Below are 19,143 nucleotides of genomic sequence, written 5' to 3' on the forward strand. Positions count from 1 at the left end.
ATCTCGACTTGTACCGTCTTCCTCTGAAGAACTTCTTCGACTGGCCCATTGGCCTATTTATGCTCCTTCCAGAGAGAGGGATTAAGGGTTTTCTCCCATAGTGCTCTCTGGCCCAAAGAGCTTCAAGGGAGGTATGAACTCATTGAATTCCAATGAGTAAAGGTGTGAACACAAGTCTTGTATTAATTAGTTCTACTTAGTACCTTGTTTCAGGTTCTGCCCAAAACATCTTCTTGTAAGATTAGATCAACTCTAATTAGTTAGCAGTTAGTAAGGATTCCAACAATGATTGGTAAATATTCAAAGAGAAATTTGGCCCAGATCTTCCAGACTTCAAGTCCAATTCTCTACTCTCTAATGTTGACACTCTTAAACCTTAAAAAAAAAAAAAAAAAGCCCACAGTAGGTAGATAGGTGGTGTAGTGGATAGAGCACCAGCCCTGAAGTCAGGAGGATTTTAGTTCAAATCTGGTCTCAGACACTTAACGCTTCTTAGCTGTTTGACCCTGGGCAAGTCACTTAACCCCAATTGCCTCAGCAAAAAACAAAAACACAATCAACATGAAATGGGTGAGACTTTGAAAACCAAGTTATTTTGCTTGTAAGTTAGAAAAATCGTTTAGTTTCTCATCATTTTGCTAATACATTTTCCCCTGCTTAATCTTTGTCCCAAATTTATATGATAGACCTGGTTAGTTCTGCAATTTGAAGTCAATGTTTGTCTACTTCTTTCTTAAGCTTTTTTGGACAAAGTCCAGTTTCAGATCCAGTTTTATAAGAATATAAAGGATAAAAACAGGGAAAATATTTTTCATGTAGTTTCAATTAGGCCCTGTGTAAAGATCATACAATTTTGAAACTGTTCCATTTTGACAAAATTCCAAAATGCTACACACATTAGGGAAAATGAGAGCTTATTGTAATATAAATTGTTTAAAGTGAACATTGGGGCCAAATCTAAATTTTCCCAAGCATTTGGGTTTGTTTAAACATTTGAACATAGTTTGGTGTCAGTGAATGGGAAAATAAAAACTTTAATGTTGTGGTGGGAATCTCTACCCATCTTTCTTTATGAAAGCTCCAAAAGCTACTGAAATAAAAATATTCTTTTACCTAGGGAGACAATTGTGATAAGCCTCTAAAGATATTATGTGCTGGTGTGAAAGAATGGAGCAGGCACAGAGATCAACAATGTGGAAGAAAAGAACAAGTCTTCCTTTCTTTGGCTTTGTAAGAGTTCCAGGGACCCATTTTAAACCAGACTCTTTTTTTTTTTTTTTAAAGTTCAAGAAAGTCTCTATTTCTGTTGCCATTTTACTCCTCCTCTCTCCCCCTAATCAACAAAAGAATATGAGAGATAAGAAATGTTCTTCGTTGTGCTGTGCTTACTTAATTCGATAATTTTCATTTCATGCCCTTTGAACTGCATTATTCTGTTTTTACCTACATTTGGGTTTAAAACATGTCAACTGTAATCATCAGAGCCAATAATCTTATATTACTATAAGATATGCAATTATAACTATGTTAAATGCTAATATCAATCATAAAATTAGATGGTGATTACATATATTAGAAATATATGAAGATAAAAAAACAGAGATTCAGGAGAAAGACAGAGAAGGCAGAGAGAGATAGAGAAAGTCAGAGACAAACAAAAGAAAAAAAATACAACCAAAGAAAATCAGAGACAAAGACAAAGAAAGAACAGGGAGGAGGGTGAGAAAGTATGATTGAGAACAAGAAAGAAATTCAGAGCTAGATAGGGTCACAAAGATTGTCACAGAAAGAAATGGGAGGTAGGGAGGAGAGACAGGAAAGGCAGAGGACAGAAGAAAAAAGAAGAGAAGAGCAGGAGAAGGCTAACAAGAACAAAAAGAATAATGGTGACAATGATGACAATAATAACTACAATAGCAACAGCCCATGAAATGTACACTCCATTAAATTGTACATTTTGAAACATTAACATCTTAGAGACTTAGATGCCTAGTTATATTGAAAGATTAAATGACTTATGTAGGAAAACAAAAATAGCACTTATAAAAATTATTCAAGTCTTTCTGACTCCAAGTTTTTTTTTTCCCCTGCATTTTATTCATTCATTTATTTATTTTAATACAATGCTTTATGAATCATGTTGGGAAAGAAAAATCAGAAATAAGGGAGAAAATCATGGAAAAGGACATGAGCAAAAATGTTCTATAAAACTGATCAGTAGGATGATTTCAGAGAGACTTACACGAACTGATGCTAAGTGAAGTGAGTTGAAGCAAGAGAACATTGTATCAGTAACAACAGATTATACAACAACCAATTCTGATGGACGTGATTCTTTTCAACAGCAAGGTGATTCAAATCAATTCCAATGTTCTTGTGATGGAAAGATCCATCTGCACCCAGAGAGAGAACTGTGGGGACTAAATGTGAATTACAACGTAGTATTTTCACTTTCTGTTGCTATTGTTTGCTTGCATTTTTTTCTTTCTCATTTTTTTCCCTTTTTGATCTAATTTTTCTTGTGCAGCATAATAATTGTGGAAATATGTAGAGAAGAATTGCACATGTTTAACATGAATAGATTATTTGCCATCTAGGGGATGGAGTGGGGGAAGGGAGGGGGGAAAATGGAACACTAGATTTTGCAAGGATAAATGTTGAAAACTAGATATGCATATGTATTGAAAATAAAAAGTTGTATTAAAAATGGTAAAAATCATGGGAGAGAAAAATAACAGGAAAAAGAAGTGAGCATACCATGTGCTGATTTATTCCAGTCTCCATAGTTCTTTTTCTGGATGCAGATGGTATTTTCTAAACAAAGTCTATTGGAATTACTGTGGATCACTAAACCACTTAGAAGAACCAAGTCTTTAATGTTTGATCATCGCACATTCTTGCCAATGTTGTGTATAATGTGCTTCTGGTTCTGCCTGTTTTGCTCAGCATCATTATGTGGAAATCTTTCTAGGACCTTCTAAAATCAACTTGTTCATCATTTTTACAGAACGATAATATTCCATTATCTTCATACACCACAGCTTGTCCAGTCATTCCCCAATTGATGGGCATCTACTCATTTTCTAATTCTTTACCAACATAAAAAGAGCTGCTACAAACATTTTTGCATCTGTGCTCCTTTTCCCTTCTTTATGATTTCCTTGTGATACAGAACCAGTAGTGGCATTGCTGGGTCAAAGAATATGCACAGTTTCTGTCTTTTGGGCAGAGTTTCAAATTGTTCTCCAAAATGATTGGATCATTTCACAATTCCACCAACAATGCTATAGTGTCCCAGTTTTCTCACATCCCCTCCAACATTTATCATTATTTTTTTCCTGTCATCTTAGCCAATCTGAGAATTTGTGAGGTAGTACTTCAAAGTTGTTTTAATTTGCACATCTCTAATCGATAGTAATTTAGAGCATATATGACTACAGATAGATTTAATTCCTTCATCTGAAAATTATCTGTTCATATTGTTTGATGATTTATTGTGGTTTGACTTGTATTGTTATAAATTTGACATAGTTCTTTATACATTTTAGAAGTGATACCTTTATCAGAAATACTGGGTATAATTTTTCCCCAGCTTTATACTTCCCTTTTACTCTTTTCTCTATTGGTTTTGTTTGTACAAAACCTTTTAAATTTAATGTAATCAAAATTGTCCATTTTGATTTCATAAAATTCTTTTGGGTCAAAAATTCCTTCCCTTCCCAAAGATCTGATAGATACAGTATCCTTTGCTCTTCTAATTTACTTATGGTACCACCCTTTTGCCCAAATCATATATCTATTTAATTTTATTTTGGTATAGAGTGTGAGACTAACTTTAAGTTTTAATTTTTTTTCATTTTGCCACAGTTATCTTGAGGAAAAAAACAAGTAAACATATATCTGTATGTATTCATGATTACATTCATTGATAGATAGATTATTAATATATTTCCTGATTAAAAACTAAATATCTAGTCCCATACATTGGGAACGTTATGTGAGTACTGTCAATATTTAGAAGTCTTTTTGTGGTTTTCTTTCCCTCTTTAAAAAAAAAAAAATTAAGGAAAAAAAAACAGGAAAAGAGGAAAAAAAAACCAATCATTGACATGTACCCAGCAGAACATCAGAGAGGATTCAAAATTAGTAACATAAATTTCCATTTCAAGAAAGCATATGTAATTATAGAAGATTCTATATTCGGTACTTTCCATCTTTTCTTTGCTTCATTGTAGATTATTCTTTTGTTCTCTATTGTGCATTTTTTACTTTATTATTCTTCTTCTCCTTTCATCCCCCTCACATACATATATCTATATATACACTTGCATACATCTACATACTTACATACACACATATGTATATATACACACATATGCATTGGTGCTGTTTCCTTTTTTTCTCAGAACCATATCTCAGTAGCACAGCTGGCCTAGTGTTCCTGATCAGCTAGGTTCCTTCAATCTTCCTGAAATAAGACCCTCTGACTAATCAGGCTGCCTGGGAAGTAAAAAGTTCCTGTAGTTTAGACAGAGGCTACCTCAAAACTCAACTATCCCCAGGACTCACTGCTGTTTTGGGGGAGCTAGCCTGGTGGTTTTTGTACTTCACATAGGTTAAATCTTGGAATGTTTTGTTGTTGTTGTTGTTGTTGTTGTTATTCTCCAGTTGTCCCAGGAAGACCCCTATTCTGCCCCCAAACTTTATTTGTTTTTCACTGGTCTATGTTCACTTTGCCACAGAAATCTGGAGAGCTTGGAATTTTCTGATTTACTCTTTCCAGAATCCTTCCCTTGTGTTTTTCTTATTTTTAATGGTTTGTTGTTGTTGTTGAATGTCCAAAATAGAGTTACCACTATCTCATTTGTTTTTCAGCTTATTTATTTGTTTGTTTGTTTTTTTAAACAGACACAAAAGAAAGAAGATAGCAATAGAATACGCTACATAGTGGTATCATACACCAAATGAACTAATTCTTTTACTGTATGGGTAACAGTGAGTCATGTATTCTTAATGCGAGGATTCCTTCAATGGCATTAATCTTTAAATTAAAGTATAGAAATCCAAAGATGATCAACTTATGCACATTTCTTAAGGGGTCGTGTTGACAGATACTATAGAAATAGATACTTTGGGTACATAATAAGCAGAAACTATTTTTTCTTTGTTTTCTTCCTTATTTAATCTAATGTGTCATTCATTAAGATACATGAAAGCATATTGATTTGTGATTCTCTATAGCATAATTCAGTAGATTTGATTTCGATTTGGTATTAAATGATACAATTTTGAACCCCAGCTATCATTACTTACGTGGCTTTGGAAAAGATCCAGCTTTTCTAGGTCACATTTTTCTTACCCATAAAATGAGACTATTGACTTAGGTCTCTTCTAGTTTTAATTCTATCATCTTATTTTTCCAGGAATCTTAGATTTGAACTAATAATATGATAATTAGGCTATCTCTTAAAATTATTTTGCAATTTAATTAAGTAAATTAGACCTCTAATAAGATGTCAAGGGTAAATTTATGGCCATTCATACTTATCTGTGGTTGGCATAAATCAAAATAGATATTACATGCTGAACATTAAACAATCTTTAAGAATTAGAAGTGGCCTCTGAGGCCATCACTGAAACCCATACTTAAAAGAGAATAATTTTTATAATATATCTTGAAGTGGTCATTTAGATTTTTTAAAGAACCCCTAAATATGAATCAGAGAAGATTTTCAGGTTCTGCTCATACCAATCCAATCCAAAAATAATGTCTTAAGTGCCAACTTACTATATACCAAAGCTACGTCCAGATTCAATAAAATAAAAGTTGTTCCCTATCCTTAAAGAACTTTCATTCTTAAGGCTAGGTAGAAGGAGTTGAAGAATCAGCTTCCTCTAAAATTTGTATTGCTGATACTTTGAATTTCTTCAGTAATGGATTATTATTGACTCTATGAAGTGTGGCATAAGGGAGGACATGTGGTTTCTTGAAAATAAATATCAGCCCTGTATTGCATTTACTGTTTTTTTCATTTCAAGGACTAAAGAAAGAAATTACTAACTTCTCTATCAGTCAGTTTACCCATATGCTAAATTGGAAGGTCATAATGTAAAATGTTGTAAGAACGAATAAAGTAATAAATGCAAGACTATACTAAATGATATCCTGAATATTTGAAAACATTCAGAAAATTTCAGTCAAAAAGCAACAATTTTAAGTGCCTTTGATACAAATGGACTCTGTAAGACTCTTGATGAAGGAAAATGGTACATATTTTCCTGAAAGTATGCATAACATTTATATTTTTTGTGACTTTTATAGTTTATATAGTTTAACTAACTTCAAACTTTAGTCCAAATTTTGAAATAAATCTATTTGACTAAAATAATGATTGCAAGTAAACTTTTCATGTAGAATTGTTGTCACAATGATTGTATTATGCAAAGTAAATCATGGAGTAAAATTGTATTTATTTTAATGATTTGGATATGATAACTTTAAAACAAGGAGATACAGCTGACCTGTTTGGCACAAGAAAAATGGGAAGGAGGGGCTACTGAGAAACTAGAGCCAGGGATCTGGGAATTAGGACAGATGCTTTTTTTGTCTGGGCTGGCATCAACCTTGCCAGTGCTTGTGAGACTCAGAAATCATGCAAATTTCAGGGTCTTTATGGTGCCACTTTTGATTCATGTAGGCAATGTGAGGGAAGACACACTAGTCCATGAGCATGTGCATGCACACATACACACACACACACACACACACACACACACACACATTCCAGAAAGATTTGGCAAAGTCTCTGTGGTTATCATGTCAAGTAAAAAGAGTTTAAAGCTGTTCTCCTACCACTGAGCATGATGGTCCAACTTGGGAGGGTACCTTTAATTTCTACTGTCAATTAATCTAAGTGAGGAAAATGTATGGCCTAAGGTCTGTCCCATTTTAGAAACTTACATTTTTTTTCTCATAATACATTCATCTCCCTGACAAATCTATCTCTTACCTATCTCCACATCTCTAATTCCCAAAGTATTTATGATGTAGAATTATAGAGCTATTGAGTTGGAATGTTAATATATAGAATAATAAATTAAGATTGAAAAGGGATCTTAGAGATCATATGAGGAGTCCAACTTCTTTTTTTACAAGAAATAAACCCAAAAACTATAACCCAGAGAAATAAAATAATTTGACAAATTGCATAGGTCCTGAGAGTGTGCATTTAAAGTCATATCTTTTAACATACAAATCAGAACTTTCCCCAATATACCTTTCGCATCATCTATTCTTTTTAATCAATGTAGAATTGTCTTTTGTAGTGTTGTTGGAATGTTACTTCTAGTCTTTGAACATCTAAAGTGATGGCTGGTATATCACTTATTATTTTTTCTTGAAAAGTTGTTTTTACATTGAGGCAAAAATGTGCCTCCTGTAACTATCATCTATTGTCACTAGTTCTAACCTCTGTAGCACACATTTCAAATACAATCTCTTTTCCATGGGGTAGGATTTTCAAATGTTTTATGATAGCAATCAGTTAGTGTTCCTGTTAATAATCAAGTCTCCAGGCTGAATCATCTCAGTTTCCACAATAATTCCCAAATTCTAAGCTTTTGAGTTTCCCTTCCTTAGATATAAACTGACATCCAACTTTAAAGTACCCTCAATTGTTAAGATAATTGACACAGAGTATCCATTTATCTATGCCAACTCAATATCAAACCTTATAAAACTTTATGTGGCTTCTCCTTACATCCTTTGTATTTTAAATATTGGCTCCACATAGCTCATGAAAATCATATCGTCCAAAGTTTTCATTTTATAGAAGAAACTGAATGATAGAGGGTATAAATTTTTCTTACAGAAAGTTGCATGTAGCCACCAGGAAATTCTAGGCATATAACCCAGATCTCTTAACTTCTAAATTTTTTAATATTAATCGTGGGAAAAAAAAAAAGCAAAATCAGGCTTTGTGACTTTATATTTTAAGTCTTTTAAGCTTGTTTATTTTACACTTGATTAGTTCACTTTGCTATGTATCACTCTATATTACCTAGAATTGTTTAAATAACCTCTTTCATAATTTTTATACATAAGTCTCTGTCTCCATAAATGCACATGTATTCATATATACATATTTTTTGTATGTATACACAATTCATATGCATATACATATGTGCATAGATAGCATATATATACATACACAAATACACAATATATGTACATATATATATTTGAGAGGCATTTCTTAGATTTTAGTTTTCATATCTATATTATTTTCTTTTTAATACTCCTTCAGGATCAGAACAAAATGTTTTATTTTCAACTATTCTTCCTAAAGAATTATTCTCCTTTGTAATGTTTCCCTCAACCTTTCTTATTTTTTTCCTTTTGGAGTTTGATGTATTTTTACATCAAACTCTTTGTCTTTTTATATATGTCTATCCTTTCTTTGTTCTTTTCAGATAAAAGGGAGTTCCAGCTGATGCTTACACTTCCCCTACACTCCTTCTTCCATTATTATATACATCTCTCTCCTTGATGTCAACAAGGAGAAATGATAAGCTCCTCCCCCTTTCTCTTCTTTTCTGCAATACTGTTATTTTTCCTTTTTTATTCCTCCTTCTCTTTCCTTTCAGGCTGAAAACAAATGAAATGAAGGTTCTCTACTTTTTTATATATAACTCTCTGAATAAACTTGGAGGAAAGTAATGTTTTGTAGGAATACTTGTGTCTTTTCCATATATTGGAATGTTAATATGATGCAATGTCTCTTAATTTCTCTTAAAATTTACTATTTTAGGTTTCTCTTAACTCTTATGATTGTATTTCAAAGCTTCTGTTTAATTCTGAATTCATTTTTAGCAGAAATTTTTCCATGTTCTACATTACACTAAGGTTCCTTCCCTCTCCCCCCATATAATTATATTGAGTTTTATATGATATATTAGTCTTGGTTGTAAGTCTGCAAATTTTTCTTTTATAATATTACATTCCAAGATCTGCTATCATTTATAGTAGAAGCTGCCACGTCTTGTTTAATGTTGTGTTTACTTAATATTTTAACTAGTTATTTTTGGATACCTTGAATATTTTATCTCTTATATGGAAATTCTGTACATGGCTAAAATATGTTAGACTTTTTGTGTATGTGTGTGTGTGTTTCCTTCAAAAGAGGTTATCAGTGGATTTGTTCTTCCTTAATTTTGTCCTTCTGATTAATATGGCAAATTGTGATGATTGATAAAATTAAACAAGTAATTTTCCCATCTGAATAATTATCTAATATTTCTTGCATGGAAATTTCAATACTTTACTGATTAAATTTAATGTTGTAGAAATCCACATTATGGATCAATACAACCTAATTCCATTTATTGTCATACATTGTCTGGAAAACATTCTTTGTGACATATCTCCAGAGCAATTCCACATCAGGTTATTATTTATCCATCTAATTAATGACCACTGAATAATATATGACTTGAATTCTTTGGATACCATGATATTCCATGACTTGTAGCCATCTAGAATCTGAAAAACTATGAACCTGCTAAATGAGTTATCATCTTGAATATCTGTGTGCATTGACCTACTATATATCTACACATATGTAAGCATTATATACACATCTGCAATTTACATATCTATGCATACATATTGATATATGTGTGCACGCATAACACAAATAACTCTAAACTAAATTGAGTCAATATTATCATAGCCAAAAAAGTGAATGTGATCTTAGACTACATTGAGAAATAGTGACCACCACTAGGGAAAGTTTATTCCTACTGTCAAATCTCATTGGAAATGTTGGGTTTATTTCTGAGGAAAACATTTTAGAGACAATGAAGAGAACCCAAAAGATTATGCTATATGTAAATCAGTTGGAAATACAAAGGAAATAAATTACTTAGGAATCCTGTATTTGCATATTTGAAAAACTGTCATGTGGAAGATGTGTTAGATTTCAATTGTTTTACTCTAGAAGACAGAACTTTGAACAAAGGGTACCAGTTGTGATTGGCCAGATTTAGTCTTGTTTTAAGAGGAAAATCCCTAACAGAGCATCAGAGCTATCTTAATGATTAGAGCTATCTCAAAGTGGAATAAATTTCCTTAGTTCTCCTCTCACCTGAGACCATCACATAAAGAGTGGAGGACCACTTATTGTTTGTATAATAAAGAAGATTTTTGTTTATAAAAAATACAGATCAATCATTCAATCAAAAAACATTTAGTAAGTCCCTCCTTTGGCCAGAGTCACAAAATCCTTCTATTTTTTTTTCCCCATGAAAAGTTCAAGAATAGCATAAATACATGGGAAATTATTAGTAAAATATCCTTTAGATCTCCTCTTCTGTGTTACCTTTAGAGTTTGTGAAACTACATAAAATATCCATTGGGGTACAATTAGAGTATCAACAGATAATTAAAATCATTTTTTTACAGAAGCTTTCCCTCAGAATTGGATTTTCTCCCTTCTTCTATACATTCCCTGATTTTATCCTTACAAATCCAATATCCTACAGCTGTTTATAAAACCATGGATGAGAATTTGGGGAAATTCTTAAGAGCATCTGAATTTTAAAGGTGATAGCAATGGTGAAAGGTGTAGCTTTTAGTAAATAAAAACAATAGAAGGACCTGTTCACATGTATTCCTGATGAAATAATGATATTTCCATAGGCAGATTAACACTACTACCTAACTTCATTTTATGGGTGAGTTCTCTTTTCTCATACTGTTTCCCAAGTGAGAAAAATATCCAAGAGAAAACCATTTTCTACAAGGACTTTAATTAAAAATAATTTTCCTTGAAATAAACTTTTAAAATTTTTCATTTTAATGGACATATTCTGTATCATGTAAAAGTTACTTTTATTATGTATTTAGCAAAAGTATCTGTTATGTTAATGAATAAAAAAGAAAGTATTGAGGGGTGGAGTTTATTGAATTCTAGGTACACCTAGGCTTTTCTTTTTTTATTTGATTGTAAACTAATGACCACATGCTTAGCTTCAAAACAATTTTATGAATATTATATAAACAGTTCTTGCCTTATAAAGTGTTAAAATCAATTTGGAATTATTAAACAGTGTATGCCCTTTGATAAAAAGATTCCATTATTGATGACATACCCTAAGGAGAGAAAAGGGCAAAAGGAAAAACCCATAAATACCAAGATTTTTACAGCAGCACATTTGTTGTAGGAAGTAAATGGGAACAGAATGAGGAATAGTTTGATAAACTGTGGTACATGAATGGAATGAATTATTATTTTGCCATCAAAAAGGAAGAATATAAAGAATTCAGAGCTATATGAAAAGATTTGTGTGAGCTGAAATATAGCAAAACCCATGAAGCAATATGTACAATGAAAATAAAAAAATAAATGAAAACAGCTAAAAAACATCAGAATTCAAATTAAATGTAATAACCACTTTGGACTCCATATAATCCAAGACAACAGACATTTCCTTCCTCTTGGAAGATAAGACATTGTCATATGTGGTCATTGGGACATTAAATGTTTTTCTCTGTTATAAAAGAGATTTTTTTTTTTTTTTGGAATGAGGGATAGAGTAGAGATGTAATGATTAAACAAACAAAAAAAATTAAGATATTTTTAAAAGAGAAAGTATCAAAAGTTAAAAAATTGTTAGATATTTATTATTGATAGTTTTCTTTCTCCCCTTAAGAAATAAAACAAAGCAGGCCATTGAGTATATTTGAAAAGATCTATCGCTTTGCTTTTTAAGGATATTGAAAAGTGGACAATCTATGCTTCTGTCCATTTCTTATACTCTCTTGCATATATGTCGATTTTAGTTTTCAATAGAAGAATCTGAGAAAATCAGTGCTAACTTACTTCAAATGATTATTGTAATATGCAATTGTAAGGGATCTTTAAGATCAGAGTGAGTGGCACATGCTCATCATTTTTCTTATGTAAAGCAAATGTTTCATTAATTGAAGAAAGTTTTATATATGTTACCTTTTAGGGATTCACTGTCTCAGTCTGAATCATTGGCAATGACAATGAAAATGACAGATAAATATTGCTTTATATAAACTGAAATTTTATAAATCATAGAGAATACAACCAAATATGCAATATATTAAAATTCAGAGGACTTAGAATTATATTTGCTTGGATTTCAGCTGTATTTTTTTGGAGAAAATTTGAGCAGGTAACTGATTAGAAGAACTAAAAAAAAGAAAAGCAGTTCATTGATAAAGTTCTGTAACATTAGGAAGAAAAGATCAGCGAGAAAACTTAGAAAAATCAACTCCTCCCATCACATTTTTAATCTGCATAACAAACATATGCCCATGTTTATATATTATTCTTACAAAAGATACTTTAATATTTGTGGGATTTGGGAGATTTTTTGGCTTACATATAAAACCTACTTATTTATGAAACATTCTTTAATGGGAATTACCCCAAAACATTGTCTCTTGACAAATAGTTTTAAATAAAAGAAAAAAGTGCATAATGGAATAATCTTGTTTTGCTAGGTGTATTTCCTCTTGAAAAGAAAATATATTACTTTATTTATATGTATATTTTAGATTATTTCACTGACTGATACTATAGCTTTCTCTGTTTTTTCAACATTCTTTAAATCAAACTTTAACTATTTACAGTTTTTTCTTACTAGAAATCTCAGTAACAAGTCTTTTATGGGGGTAGGAGAGAGGGGTTATAACATAAAAGCTATTTTAAAATGAACATTTTATTTATGCTGTTTTTATTGAACCTAGGAAAGGTTGGAAGTGTTGAAAACTATTCAGGACCTTATGCCATCTGCCCTTATTTCATATGTTCCCTCATATGAGTTGGAACAAAGGAGTGGGCTGGATGGAATTAAAGAATGTATATAAAAAAAGAAAGTAGTGATCAAACGCTACTGATAAGGGAAGCCAGTGTGCTCCTGGGTGATGTGTGTATTCAACTCCAGGCTGACTCCTCTTATGCTAATACAGCCAATTTCCTCTTTTATTTCATTTCTGGAGCCTGAATCTGTGATCTCTGATAAGGTTCCCAAGGATACCGCCTTCACTCACAAATGGGTAGGTAGAGGGGGGAGTGGGTGATGGAGATGTGTAACTCCTAGAGAGCACTAGTGGATGAATAATTTAATGCTCCACCCGGAGATTTGAGGCAAAACAGAGAGATAAGAGACACCACAGGGTCTTCTCTGTTTATTCAGAGCTTCATCTTCCAATGACAGCTGACCTCCAAGGTCAAGGGCATGATGGGAAATGGAACCAACAGTGGGAAAAGGTACTGCATCCCAGAAGGAAGTACTGATTTACTTTGTGTCAAATGAAAAATTGATCTTTTTTATTCCTTAAGTACTTTTTTCAACCATAGAAAAAACTATCATGAAGAAACTTTGCATAAGATGCATGGTGTTTATTTTCATGAAATAGATACTTTGTCAGGAGTCCCTTTTTAAGAATTTTAGTCAATCATTCCAATATTGTAATTATTTTAAATGATTTTTTTTTATAAACTCCATGTGTATGTGTGTGTGTGTGTGTGTGTGTATGTGTGTGTGTGTCCGTGTGTGTATACCCCCATCTGGATATTCTTTAAAACTACATTCAAATTAGTGAATTTCAATACACAAAGTATCATAACTTTTGGGCCACTCCTAAGCATTGATCAGAATTGTTTTTCTATACATTCTCATTCCTTTCTTTTATATGGTATTGATTAGAATATACTCTTTTCCTCTACTTCTGTTATGTTTTTAGTTTGTGTTATTCTATGCAAGTACTTTCTACATTTTTTATATATTTCAATTTTTATTTTTTAAATTTTAATTACCTTTTAGTACTTCATGAAATAAATGTCTCACATAGTATTTGGTCTCGATTGTTGAATATTTTGATTGTTTCCAGTTTTTTTTTTTTTTTTTTACAATTCCAATCAATACAATAATCCTTAAGAAAAGTGGAATAGTCACAATCACACATAAGATGGTACCAACAGTGGACATGGTTCAAGATATAAAGGGATCAACACAAGCTCTGGGTTGGTTGATGGAAATGTAGAGCTATTTAATCTCCCCTTGGTAAACATTTTTTTAGATTACATTCATTTGTACAAGTCCCAAAGCCCTTTAATTATATAAGTATATAGGTTTCCTAGATGTATTATATAATTCCTTTCACATGAGATTTGACTTTTTAATCATTAAATTTTCCTAGATCCCTTTATAGTACAACAAAACCCAACATAGATTTAAGCAAAGCAAATCTGTGTTTTCATTCATTTCCTGTTAAAATTCTTGAGTTTAATATTCTTTGCAGTTCAGAAAAATCCATAGTCATTAGTCTTGGATAGAGTCATATTGTTAGTTTTAGGTTCTTACAAATTCTGACAGTAAGACATGTTTCTAGAACTGCTCTGTTCCCCATTATCAAAACCTTCTGCTCGGTCCCGTCTTATTTGTTTCAATATAATACAACCATGACCTCTACAGAGAGAGAGGCAATGTCAAATGTTTCTCAGGGCTGGTTTACATTTCCCTCATAGTCTTAAACTGCTGTTTCTGCTTTCCTCTGTTTGAATGTTGCCCATGTTTTCATTCCTGAGCAATCATACCTTTTATCTTTTTTAGATAAACATGAAAACATACTAAGGTCACTGCCCGGTGAGAGGTAAGATGTGCGTGACTGCCACCCAGGCTTACCAAGTCTGGTCTTTTCCTTTTCTTCTACATTTTTTTTTTTACCTTGACAAACACTCATCCAAGGTTTCAGTGAAGGGAGGACAGGTTATAAGCATGATTCACAAACCTGCCACATGGACTGCCCGTACAGGTTGTCCTCCAGGAAGGCCCATTAGGTTGGCGCCAGGCTGCTCAGAGTTCTTGCGTGCACTTTGTCCACCTTTCCTTTAAATTTTTTTTTTCAGTGTTCTTATTTTTTTTTTTTTAATTTGGCTGAAACCAATGCAAGAAATATTTTATTACTTCCTGGATGCATTTTGCACTTGTTTTTTCTATAAAGATTTAAAGGACAAATGCATCCACTGATCTTGGTCTGGCCTTTTTGTTTATTCACAAAAAGAGAGTAGTTTTCCTCTCAATAGGGAGAGAGAGGGTTGCAACTAGAATGGCAAGTTCATAATTAAAACTGGCATCTGGGGGCTGCTAGTAATTGAATCAATCTTGCCAGGACATGGTATATTTCAGATGTCAGTAGTCTGGGAACCCATTATCTATTTACTCTAGCTTTCTAAAGCTGATCTAGTTTGCTTTTCAAAGCTGGGAACTTAGTAGTTCTTTAATAAATGCATGTTGATTGACTGACTGAGGAAATTTCCAGGATATCTAGAGTTTATGTAATTGCCCATGGTCACACAGGAAATATTTTTCACAGGTAAGAAATAGATTCAAAATATAAATGATATCCTAAAAAAATTATTGTTTCCAGATAATATAGCTATTTTGCCTTGGTATAGAAAATTTGACTGTTTGAAATTTTCATGCAGTAGAGAGATGTCCTTTTCTCCAAAGGTATGTCTCTGTTTTATCCAGAAATATCGTTGTTGCTCTACCTAGATCCTCTTCATTGTAATATTCATGATATGTAAAAAAGACAACAGAGGAATTGTAGTCACACATCAAATGCTGATCATAAAGTGCTGTTGAAATATGTTATTATTGGCATTTATGTATCTGTATTTTACACTCCATTCCACCTCTGTAGAAACTAGACTATTAAATATAAACTTAAGTAAATTAATAAATATTTAAAAATAAATGTTATTAAAACAATTTATTATTGAATAAAAATAGATATCTAAGCCTAATTTGGATTTTTAGAAGTTTTTAATCATTCATATGCATGCTACTTAATTTCCATAATCCCCATTGAAATTATATCCATGAAAAGGACACTAAATTTATAGACTGGTGTAAATAGTGTAAAAGTAATCATGAATTTCCCCTTACTTTATATTTGAAAACAATAAAAAGGAGGAGAAAAGAAGGAAGAGGAGGAAGAAGAGAAATAAAAGAAGAAAAAAAGGAAGAGGAGGAAGATCCTGAAATTCATGTGATAGACCTACTCACTTCAAATCATATTTCACCTTCATACAATTAAAATCCAAAACACAATTATTCCAGAATTATAAATGGAAACCGCCAAGTTGACAAATTAAATACTTGGAATCATATCTCTTACTTTTCTTGACCTTTTTTACTTTACAAATCCTTGTAAAAGATTTCACAGAGGTTTTACTTTATATATAGGTCTACTCATACATAAAGTCCCAATATCTATTTTTTCAATGAGAAATTGAATCCCAAAGTGGCTGAGACTTTTCTAAGGTGACACTGCTAGTTAATAACATGGATAGAACTAACAGAGATTTCCTGTATTCCAGTGTCCTTTGTAATACACTATATTGCCTTTCTTTTAATCTATTTAAAATATGTCAACAAAACCTATTTTATAACCTCTCACCTGGGCTACTGTACTAGCCTCCCTATTCATCTTTCTGACTTCTGTCTCTGTCTATCCATGCTCCTCAGAGCTATCTAAATGATGGCTATGGCTAAAGCATAGACCTGAATGTTTCTCCCTTTCTCAAGGATCATCAGTGATTGCCTATTGCATCAAAGATAAAATAGAACCTCCGCTATCTGGTATTTAAAGAATTCTAAAACCTAACTCCAAGCTACCTCTCCATATTGTTTTTACATTATTCCCTATCCAACACACTCTGTGCTCTAATCACTCTTCCCTATTTGCTGTTCCTTATACTTGATATTCAATCTCTCACCATTGTGCTTTTGCAAAGATTATCCCCCATACCTGGAATGTTGTCTCTCCTCACTTCATTTTCCCTATAAGTCTCAGTTTAAGAGCTCCTGCTCCACAAGCTCTTTCCTGATTCTTGTAATCATTGTTGTTCTCAACACCAAAATTTCTTTACACTTTCTTTGCATATACATTTGTCTTTATTCTCTGTCTCTTGTTTTCCCCAGGAGAGTGCAAGTCAGTGGATGGTAAGGACTACTACTCTGACTCCATGGACCCAGACAAAATGGATTAGTAAGTCCTTATTAATATTAATCAAATTGAATTTAATTAGTGAGTAATTTCCAAGATCAATATGATAATATAAGATTAAATATCACTACTATATTATTCTCGTTTGTAATTACATTTACATAAACTATTATTTTTGTTGTTGAATTTTTTTCAGAATTTTTTTTTCAGTTTGGTTTTTGAGGATAATTGTTTTAAAGTTGAAAGAAACTTTAGAAATCCTTTAAGCCAATTATTAGCTGTGCAATTCTGAGCAAGTCATTAAAATTTTTTTTGCCTCATTATGTGAATGCAGATGTAGAAGTCCACAGGAATGAAAAGACCTGCCAAAGATCCACAATGATCAGAGCAAAGATTCCAACCTGAGTGCACTGACTTCAAATCTTTCCTTACTGTAGTACATTTATTGTATTCCCAAATAAATAACATCATTGGATCTAGAAGAATCTTAAAGATGATATAGCCCACCTCCTCATTTTATAGATAAGGAAAATGAGGTCCAAGGAGGTAAAATATCTTGTCCAAGGTCATACCATAAGTAGCAAAGTTGCAATTTGAACAAGTCCTTTTACTCCAAATGCAGTGTACTCTTTATTGCACTACCTTGCTATTGATATTCATGTCCAACTCTTCATGACCCTATTTGGCATTTTCTTGGCAAGGATATTGGAGTGGTTTGCCATTTCCTTCCCCCAGCTCATTTTATAGATGAGAAATTAAGGCAGAGTTAAGTGACTTTCCCAAAGTCACATAGCTAGTAAGGGTCTAAGGCCAGATTGGAACCCAGGAGAAAGAGTCATCCTCATTCCAAGTTTGACACTCAATCCACAGAGCCACTAAACTGTTCTATTGCACCATAATTGGTTGGCTATAAGATGTTCTGCTTTGGTAGAAGCATGTTCACTTGCCTATTGCAACCAATTAGTTATATCCTTTACAATTTAGATTCCCAAGTTTTGAAGGATTTTCAAATGTCTTCTATGTTCAATAAGAAATGTATTACTTACATTTTTAGCCCAAGGAATTGTATTCTAATTTCTCCCTTCTGGAAAAAACAATGACTTTTTTTCCCCAATAACTTTATAAAGAACAGATATATACAGGGACTTTCTCCTTTTCCCACAAGGAAAGGAAAAAAGTATATTGTCATTTCAAAATGGCAACTTAACTAAATTCCATTTATTTGTCATGGACAAACTTTCTTTCCCTCTCCCATGCTCAGTTTCCTCCTCTACAAAATGAGAGAATTTGACTAGCTGGACTTCAAGGTTTTTCTCAGGATTAATTTCATGATCATTTCTTTGTCTAAATATATAGTATAAAATATGAGAACTATTTCAGACCCTCACCTTGTAGAAACTACAAAATATTCAGATTCACACAATTTAATTTTCTCTGTACTCCCAAGATCCACCTAAAATAATGACACTAAAATCACTTTGTGTATTCATAATCCTCCTATTGTTATATTATTTCATTTATAATAATGATGATGATGATACCTATGTTCATGTAACTCTTGAGAATGAAGACTTTATAAATTTTACCTAACTTGAGCCCCAAAACTATTACTTTTAGTAATTCCTATGATTATACCCATTATAGATTTGAGGAAACTAAGAATGACAAAAATTAAAAGTAATTTGATTAGTGTCACAAAGCTAATATTTAATACAAGATCGAATCTGGAGTTCTAATGACTTCAGGCTCAGCACTAGCCATGTCCTGCCCAATTCCCATTTCTCATTTTACTTTTCTGCAGGTGGGCAAAAAAAGTCTGAGGAATATATCTAATTAGTATTCTTTAAAACTGAAAACAGGTATGTTTCATTCACTTTCACTTATAAAATATTTACTTAAATGTTTTTCATCTAAGTAAAAGTAATTAGAAATTGGGTGAACCAACTTTCACTTTGTTTGAACAGAAAGAAATCAATGTTATTCAGTTTTACATAAACTGTACTTAAATTTTTATATCATTTGGCTTCATTTTTATTTCATCTACTTCTGAATAAACAATTACCAGTTTTGATTTGGAAGCTAGAAATATGCAT

At 32.2% G+C, this 19,143-nt stretch overlaps 1 long non-coding RNA gene across 1 annotated transcript; it reads left to right on the forward strand.

The window, feature by feature from the left end:
• Nucleotides 1-12,710: 12,710 nt before the first annotated feature.
• On the forward strand, nucleotides 12,711-17,095 carry LOC127564422 (uncharacterized). Its single transcript, XR_007954259.1, has 3 exons — nucleotides 12,711-13,304; nucleotides 14,650-14,689; nucleotides 17,026-17,095. It is a non-coding gene; the product is annotated as an uncharacterized LOC127564422 (long non-coding RNA).
• The last annotated feature ends 2,048 nt before the right edge of the window (nucleotides 17,096-19,143 follow it).

This window comes from Antechinus flavipes, chromosome 5 (genome assembly GCF_016432865.1).
Source record: "Antechinus flavipes isolate AdamAnt ecotype Samford, QLD, Australia chromosome 5, AdamAnt_v2, whole genome shotgun sequence".
In the NCBI taxonomy this organism is placed as follows: domain Eukaryota; kingdom Metazoa; phylum Chordata; class Mammalia; order Dasyuromorphia; family Dasyuridae; genus Antechinus; species Antechinus flavipes.